At 35.1% G+C, this 8,578-nt stretch overlaps 1 long non-coding RNA gene across 1 annotated transcript in view; it reads left to right on the top strand.

Annotated features, from left to right (window-relative positions):
* LOC126821741 (uncharacterized) overlaps positions 1-8,578 on the top strand; it is a 40,551-nt gene that overhangs the window by 2,053 nt on the left and 29,920 nt on the right. The gene's annotated exons all lie outside the window — the stretch shown is intronic.

The following is an 8,578-nucleotide window of genomic DNA, read 5'->3' as shown; positions in this document are numbered from 1 at the left end:
TTTGTCTCGTGTAAATAAATTTAAAATATTATCACAACTAAATGGGACAACATTGTTTTTAGTGAAGGTTTCCCTTTAAACCCGTTATAACCAGTCAGAGAAATCGATGTGTTAACATTGAAGGTATGCTGTGTCCCAAATATGGTTTAAATTAACTCGCTGTCCATTGTTTTCAGCAGGTGTATACTGTTATGTTGCCATATTGTATCCTTACATGAGTTTAAATTGAGGAAGAATGTTATGGTAGGCGGCAAATTTTCCGGTATAAAACTATATAGAGACAATGTATGGGTACTTTTTGGTTTGTTTACTCAATTCCGCTCATATTTTTTTTTCTGAAGTTAAACAGCAATCTGCAAACAAACTGAATGACACAACTTGACAACAGAAGCAATATTTGTTGCAAATCTTAAGCCCTGTATACACCAGAGATTCTTGCTGACTGTCTGATTTCTCGCCATAGTCTAGAGTCTCAGTGCGGGGGGAGGGTCCATCAAATGGACACAAAACCAAACCCACCTTTCCTATGGGGAGTTTTTGAGATATTCGGGGTCAAAGGTCAGATGAGGTCATTTACACTGAAAGTGAATGTGTGGCCATTCTTGTATCATCAAAACATGCTGTAAATGATCGAAAGTAATCACACTTTCAATAAAAATTTAAACTTGCTAAATTCACCTTTGTTCTTTGTGACCCCGGAGGTCAAAAGGTCAAATTTTCCGTTTTTGCACTTGGACGATTTAAAGCAATAAATGTCAGCGTAAAATATAAAAACTAAAACGAAACCTGTTCTAATTAATAATAGGAACATTTAAAATGTATCTTTTAGGTGGTCTTAGCACCGAACTTTTACTTTGGAACGTCGAAAAATATCTTGCACAACAGAACCAAAACACTTCGAAACCGGTTTCAAAAATACGTAAAAACTGTCAAATCAAAATCTCTCCGATGTGTTATCGACGATGGTTTATCGTGCACGAGAATTGCTTATTTAACGCAGACACTGATGTGAAGCAATCTGTAGGGCTGTATAACTTATGCAGTTTAATGGCGCAGATCAACGAAAAAACTTCACAGCGATGGAGAGGGGTGCAGAGGGAATTTGCTTACTTTTAGAATAGCACAACAACGATCCACATATTTATATAGGATAACACAAATCAAACATGTGCCTATACTTTTATTTATACATATAATATATTAATATGTTGAAGGAGTTATGTTTCTAACTCATTATTTTCCATAATATTCGAAATTAAAAACACAAAGTAAAATTCAATATTGATCTAGTTCAATTAATATTGATATTGTTATCTTGTTACATGTAAATGCTATCATGTTACATGTAAATGCAATAATAATCGTGCAGTATATAAATAGCGGATATTTGTTTTTTAGAGTGAATAACATATCCTTTTCGGTAGTAAAGAAATGGGCAGCGGAATTTAAGCGTGACAGAGAGCCTTGACAATGACCCACATCCTAGAAGGCCATCGACAGCAACCATTCAAGAAAACAAAACTATAACAAAACTATACAGTTATATGGGACAACAATCACTGGTTTATTATACACAAGCACGACGTTTCGATTATATTCAAGAAAACATTACTCGGGTGCATGACATGACCGATGGTTGATCGACGATTGACCACTGGACATATTGCGTGCATCTCTCATGAGATGGATGAGCATATTTTCGCCAACGAGTTAAGAATGACAAAAGTGTCTGCAAGATAGGCGCCAAAGCTCATGACTGCGGATCAGAAACATGTCAGATTCGTGACGTCCCGTGACAATCTGCGTCGTTTTGAAGCAGATCGTGATCCGCTTTTTAAATATCCCCAACTTAGCTCAGAATGAAGTAAATTGACTGAAATTTTTAACATATTCCATTCTAATTATCTGGGTTTTTTAAAACTATTATAGCGAGAACTGTCAGCTTTTTATCTAAATGTTACATTATTATGCATCCTTAGAACTTGCATTGTTAGCAAATTGTAAAAAAATGGACAATTAACGACTTTAATGACTTTCAATATTAAAAATGTAAAAAGACGACTAAATGCTTGAAAAAGAAACGGTACAAATGGATAAATCAAGGTTATGGTGCAAAAAAAAAACAACCTAAAACCTGGGAGAAGTCCTAACTTTACTGATGGTTTCTTCACAAAGGTTTACTTTTTATTGTGTTTAAAAGAAGGACGTATAACCCCATTTCATTATATTTGTCACGTACGTGAAGCGTCACGAAAAAAGGTGCATTTTCCAGATAAAGAATAAATTAAAAATGAAATGGGGTTTAACGTCCCAATGTTCTGCTCCGACAGGGCTAATGAAGACAGGTATACGCCATACAATGCACTATGGGGAAAATTTTGTCCGGACAGTGGCGCTACCGCCTACTTTTATATCGAATTTTAGCTGCCAAGGGTTCTTTTACGTGGTACACCTCTGTTGGTGTACAGAAGAAAGTTACCTCGAAAAATCAAATGAAATTGCCGAAATCGATTTATGTGGCATGATACTTCAGCGCAGACAAAAGATTATTCGACGGTGACATAGAACATCCTTGACAAATACAACTCGACTATCTAATAATTGTTCTTTAAGACACAGTATCTTTACTTCCATGACAATCTATGGAATCGTTTACAGAACAGAACGGAAGTAGTCACGATTAATCGGATGTCTTTTTTTTGACGCCAGAACCTGTTTTGTGCAATCTTATGTAAAATGGTTTTAGTGATATGGAATTCATTAGTAATTTGCATTGGTAACTCTTTGAAAAAGAACATAAAGAAAATAGTTAACTTTGCTTTGATAATGTCGCATAAAAACAACAATTGGGCTATTGTTAGACTAATGTATGTTAAAGTATTTAATTCTCGTTTCTTAGACCGGCTCTTTTCCCAAACTTTCGTGGGGTTGAGCGATTTCTACCACAGATGAAGCAACGTGTGGCTACCGCTTGCTCAAAAGCAGGTATGAGGTCCATCATGGAAAACTTGACATACACAAACTGGAAAGTAGCATACAAAAAAAAAAAAAAAAAAAAAAAAATACAACTGTCTGCCCTACATTTCAACATAACCAACATCTCAAATCTCGTACCCTTCCGTCTCAAAATCACGAATATTCACCAAAAACCGGCATAAAATGTATATTCAAGCCCTTTTCTTTGATTCTACGCCAAAATGTCTGCAAGGATCGCCAAGCAAAAGGTGGAAAAAGGGAAAGGTATAGAAAGGCTAAAAATAACTTTGGTGAGTTGCGTCTATTTTGCTATAGCAACGCGGCATTGCTATGCACTGTATGCAATATTCGAGCAATACTAGTCTATCTATACCTCCATGTGCATAAATGATTCGTCATACCTATATATCATTAAATAATACAGGCTGCCCTTTACTCTAATACAAATGTTCACGAAAGTTTGTTAAATATACGAATTGGTGAAATGAGAAGTGGTATCAAGCGTCCACAAAGTATAAAATAGAAATCGATATCGATATACCATCGAACCACTTCACCCTCGTGGAGTGTTTTTAAAATTAAAATCTAAAAATGGGAAAACGAGGCTAAATTCGAATATACCAGTGCCCTGGGTTACCACTATGTGATAACTTGGCTAAGAATCAAGTAATTTGAATGAAATTTCCAATATTTTCATTTTACATTATCTATTTTTGAGCCATTATAGCAAAATTCTGGGGTTCGATCCCGTAATTGGTCGAGGAAGTTACGCGAAATTTTCCGACGTGGTTTTCACTTGTCAAGGCCAAGCTAGAAAAAACCCCAAGGAAAATAACGCTTGACAGTTGGAATTCGAAATAAGCAATCTGCTCACAAAACAACAATTCATTTCTATTAAATCAATTCCAAATTACCCCCCCCCCCCCCCACCACCACGCACGCACTCTTAAACTTTTTCAGAGAACTGATACACCTTATATTTGGTCTCTATTTTATTAGCGATTTTATTGTTGACTGATGTTTTTTTTTGTTGGCTGGGGTTTCTTTACTTTAGACAATGGTCATATATTTACCGATTCTCTCAGTTTGGTTACGTTCACACATAATCACTTGTCACATAAGTACAAAGGCTAATTGTCTAACTTTGAGGGGATTTAATTTTGGCAATTTGATGAGAGATAGTTTGTTTTCAGATTTCAAAATGTTTTTGGTTAAGACGAATGGGGAATTTCTTTTCTGACAAAACAAATTTATTAACCAACACAAAGCCTGCTACTGGAATTTGAGTTGAGTTAACATGTTCTTTTCTGTCAGCGTGTGCACGTCATCAGATATGGTATCCTCCGAACCATCGATTTTAAGTCTGTGCACACTGAAATCATAACTTACATAACCCATTAAAGATTCATGGCAAGGTATTTGAAACATTTTATATGTGCTAACTACGTGAAATATGTTAACTTTTGGAATACGGTTTAAAGAAGTTCAAAACATAAACAAAGCTGATTAAGATCTTTTGGGAAGCTTAAAATATAATAAACCGGAAATATTAATCTATTCTCATGTCATAAAATCCAATAAAAATGTATAGGTTTGAAAAAACAAAGGAGCTTGGTGTCGGTTATACCGGAAACGTTACTTTATTCCCAAGCTATGATATCCAATAAAAAGTTACATGTGTTACATAGTGTGAGAGACAGTGATAGGTAAAAGATTATAATTATCCTTTGACCGCATGTGTAATAAACTCTCCACTGTTCTCTAATTGACCACACTATTGTTCATTTAATAAAGAACCAGATGCTGCCATATGTATAATTATAATCTTTTACCTATCACTGTCTCTCACACTATGTAACACATGTTTCAAAAATACAATACATTAAAGATGAAGAGCTGGCAGTTCTCACTATAATAGTTTAAAAATAGTTAATGTAAAGGGAATTTGCTGAAAATTTCTGTCAAATTGATCCACTCTGAACCGAAAGTTTAGCCATTGAGTTATAGGCCTAGCCTCGATCATCATTACTAAAGTCGGTACGATAAAACAACATAGTCTCGGTTATCCTGCGTTGAACAGAAGGTCGGATTCCAATCAAGTAAATATCGCAGGTGAGCGCTGACATGGAGAGTTGATTACGATCTGGTTAAGTTAAATTATCTCTAATTAATAATTTAGATAACATTTCAGGATTAAAGAAAGACCTGCAATAGGCAGATTTAGCTCTTGCATAATGTATGTTTAAAGTAACTATGCGTCATTTCCATTTTTCGCTAAAATATCAAATTTCACACGGCTTAATTCACGCTAATATGTACTCAGATTGATTTTCGATATCTAATTAAAAACAAAATCAAAATAATAACACTAGACGGGATTTAAAACAGGTCAACCAATAAATTATCGCGGACGGGGTTTAACGTCCACGCGACAGAAACTAGGTAATCTGTAAATAGATGGGCAATCTGTAAACACACCGGACAATGGGCATGAAAATGAAATGGGGTTTAACACACCGGACAAATGAAGAAGGAAAACAGTGCTTATACAGCGACGCTGAAGCCTGCCTTTTTTTTCGACTAGCAATCGCCAGAGAATCTTTAAAGTGTTGCCAATGATATACGCGGACTTCGATTTTTCGTATCACTGAAACGATTAGACCCTTTCCCTTGTCAGGTCCTCCATCAAGCATTACGTTAGATAATCTCCCAATCAGATTTAAAACAGCCCCACCAATTTGGTTCACGGTAAATAAAAATGGCGTTCGTCTTGTTACATAGGGATAGCATAGATCGATGGAATTTTCAATTAGTCATATCTTTGTAAATACGTCTAATTAACGTAATTGAATCATTTTTGGATTGATATTCCTATTAGAGATTCAACGTTCACAATATTATTATTATAGTGTAGTTTGCAGGGAATTAGCACGCATAGCCCTAAAGTCACATATAGAAACGTTATGTATGATGTCTGAATATGGCTATTTACCTTGTAATCCATTGCTCCTGGTAGAAAAAGATATCAGCCAAACCATCATTTCCGTATGCAAGTCAATTTTTACAGGTGAAAAATTAAATATAAGTGCTTCCGCCTGTGTCATAAAATCCACATTTTATGTACGACGGATTTAATATAAAAGTATGTAGATTTGGTAAACGTAGGCCAAGACCGACATTTTAAATTTTATATTTACTTTCTGAGAAGTTTTAAACGTTAAAGAAAACGGCCCCTAAATTAAAACTTTGACGTATGCAGGCTTGTCGGAACTAAATTCATATTGGGGGAGGGTGTCTTTAACAGCGTAGATGGCCAAAAATCGGGTTCCGGGGGAACAGCATCCTCGGTTTCCCCAGTGGTATCGTTCTGTTCTACTCCACTGGGCCCATTAACGGCGGAGACACATAGTCAAATTATCCGACCTCCATATAATTGTGCTATTTGTATCGACCCATCAAAAAATTCTCTAGCAGGCGAAGAGAAGTAACTCTCATCGGTGTTGCAAACTTTTTCAAAATATTTTAGGACATTGTTTTGTGTACATATCACTCCTTTGGCATTAAATTTCTTGCAACCCTTCTCATAATCGATTACATTATGTATGTAATAATCTTATTTTCTTGATGCGATGCAGGGATGCCGGTATAGTACCCAAGGCCCTAATTATAGATTCCCTTTAGGCACATAGGGGTATCTCTGGTTGGTCAGCATTAACTAAGTATTGTTGTGTACATGTATATATTGTCTTGTCATACTTTGATATTTTATCATTGCTTGATAATGACTAGAGAAGCCTAGTCTAAACGTCGCTCGGTATAAAGCAGTAATTGTGACCTGTATAACTGCTTTTTTGTGGTGAACATAAACAATGATGCTAAGACTGGTATGTAAACTATTTTTTTTATTGGTTCGTAGAATCAACCTATACATGGCCAATGAAATCATCATATATTTGCATATTACTGTGGTTGGGGTATGTGGACTGCATTGACTGAATGTTTAGGTTTGTTGTTATCAATATTAATCTTATTTTTCAAATGTCTTTTTATCTTCGTGTTTGTCCTTCACGCCGTGTTCTTATTTTGGATGATAATTAATGTTGAGAGGTGTTACACAAGTTTGTTTTTCAATGGCCTAGCACAGTGATTCTCAACCAGTGTGCCGCTGCACACAGGTGTGCCGCAAGATCTTCCTAAGTGTGCCGCGAAATTTTGAACGGCAAACTAAGAAATTGCGAAAAATCACATGATCCCAATTGACTATTCACTGGTGTCTACTGATGAGTTCATAGCTGAGTTTTTCTTTATTTAGCTTGAGTCATTCTATGTGTCTGTAACTAGTCTCTGTCTACGGTTGTTTTCCGTCTGACTTACCATTTTTTTATTTTGAAAATTTCAAATATTTTTCTCATACATTTAGCCAGGTGCGCCGCTTTTTTTTCATGTGTTCTAAGGTGTGAGAAACACTGGTCTGGCAAAACATTTTATGTTGAATTTAATTTTTGCAACAAAAACAGTCATATGTTTGTTTATATTTATGATCGAAGGCGTAGGACAAATATTTCCTTAAAAGAAAAAAAAAATACGGGGTTAACGTGCATATTTTTATATTTATTTGATGCCCTTTCACAACTCTCCTCACAGATTGCAGTTATCAGCATCATTTAATTATATGTGTTTATTTGTTTTGCGGAATGACAGTCTATCTCCACTGCTATTACCGACAACTGATTTTGTGTTCCAGTGCCGACACTTAAAGGCAAAATTTAAACTAAATGTAGTAAACCAGCCGACTACTGTTTAATCTCGCGGAACAAATATTTAATGGTAAACAGCTTTCCAAATCTCTAATTGAGTAGCATATCAGATCAACCCAATTTAACACTTTGGATCTTTAAAGTAAAATGATACAATCTCACATGTGCAGTGTTACTTTTTAACTTGTGTGTTTCCTAACTTCGAATTTCCGAAACATCGAACATTCAGATTGTCAAAAAGGAAGAACCACACGACAACGCCTTAGACAACACAAACAAGCACACATACACGCAATACATACGAACAATTATTATTAGAGGAAGTAATAAACATTCTAAACCGGCAACAAACATCATAGCATAAAATTCTGAATAAAAAAAAGACTAACGACTACTCCACTTACTCAAATCTTGTTGTTTGAAAGAACAAAGGATTCACCGGCGATACGTAATACCTGAATCCCCACCAATAAATCACCCTTGTTTGTGAACTAAACAGAATGTGACAAAAATAACAAATAATAAGGTAGACAAAAGGTTATTTGATTACTACGGTGGCTGATAAGGGACATGAAAAATAATATAATTTGTTTTTTTGAATATTCACCCAAGTCAATTTTAATATAATTTGTTTTTTATAATTTTCACCCAAGTCAATTTTAATTTTCACCCAAGTCAATTTTAATATATTTTGTTTTATATAATTTTCACCCAAGTCAATTTTAATATAATTTGTTTTTTGTATTGATATTGTCGTTCTGTTACATGTAATTAACAATAAACTAGATTGCAGGAATAACCAAGCTGTCGTTTGTATTGATATTGTCGTCTGCCCCCAATCGCCA

The sequence above is a fragment of the Patella vulgata genome, chromosome 5 (assembly GCF_932274485.2).
Source record: "Patella vulgata chromosome 5, xgPatVulg1.2, whole genome shotgun sequence".
In the NCBI taxonomy this organism is placed as follows: Eukaryota; Metazoa; Mollusca; class Gastropoda; family Patellidae; genus Patella; species Patella vulgata.
Note: the sequence above shows the minus strand (reverse complement) of the source record. Positions and strands in the feature narration are given on the sequence as shown.